Source organism: Nannospalax galili, unplaced genomic scaffold (assembly GCF_000622305.1).
Source record: "Nannospalax galili isolate Female #2095 unplaced genomic scaffold, S.galili_v1.0 scaffold1250, whole genome shotgun sequence".
Lineage (NCBI taxonomy): Eukaryota > Metazoa > Chordata > Mammalia > Rodentia > Spalacidae > Nannospalax > Nannospalax galili.
Genome location: NW_008328704.1, coordinates 267,460 through 268,599, shown reverse-complemented (window position 1 = coordinate 268,599; position 1,140 = coordinate 267,460).

Genomic DNA, 1,140 nt, shown 5'->3' with positions numbered 1-1,140 from the left:
CTCTCTCTCTCTCTCTCTCTCTCTCTCTCTTTCTCTCTCTCTCTCTCATCTTTTTGAGTCAGGGTCTTCCTGTACTCACAACTGACCTGGAACTCGCTATGTAGACCTGGCTGGCCTTGAACTCTCAGAGTTCTGCCTACCAAGTGCTGGGATCTAAGGTGAGCACTACCATGCCTGGCTCCTTTTATCTGTCTTATAATCTCTTCATCTTTTTTGGTGTGTTTTGTTTTGAAATGGTCTCACTATAGCCCAGCCCAGCTTTGAACCTGCAGTCCTCTTGCCTAAGCCTCCCAAGTGTTGGGATTATAGACATAAACCATCATGTGCTCTTCATCTTGAGGTCCGTTCGCTCCATTAATAACATAGCCAGGCCAACTCCTTCCTTCCTTCAGTCTTTTTTGTGTGTTGTTTTTGTTTTTTGAAGCAAAGTCTCATGTAACCTGGGCTGGCCTCAAAGTAAAAATAACAAAATGTATATATATATAATTTTTTTTTGGTCTTTTTGAGACAGGGTCTCCCTGTAGCCCCAGCTGTCCTGGAATTCACTATGTAGACCAGGCTGGCCTCGAACTCACAGAGGTCTGCCTGCCTCTGCCTCCCGAGTGCTGGGATTAAAGGCCTGCGCCACCACACCCCGGCTAGAGGACAATTTGTAAGAATCAGTTCACTCCTTCCACCTTGTGGGTCCTGGGAATCTGGTGGCTGGTGCCCTTTCCCACCGAGCTATTTCACCACCCAGTGTCTTCTTTTTAGTTGGAATGTTTGATCTGCTTATACTAAACACAGGTTAGACTCCATCTCTCTGCTCCCTGCTTGTTTCCCAAGTATTTCCTGCTTTGTCTGCCTGAGTTACTTCTTTCCTGCCCTTTTCTGGGATAGTAAATATGATGGCTGTCCTAGTTTGTTTCTCTATTGCTGTGACAAAACACTCTGACCAATACCAACTTGGGGAGGAAAGGGTTTGTTCAGCTTACATCTCCCAGGTCACACTTCATCACTGAGAGCCCAAGGTAGGAACTCGGGGCAGGAACCTGGAGGCAGGACCTGGAGCACAGACCATGAAGGAGCGCTGCTTACTGGCTTGCTCCCCTAGCCCCTGCTCAGTCTGCTTTCTTATACAACATAGGCCCACCTGCCCAG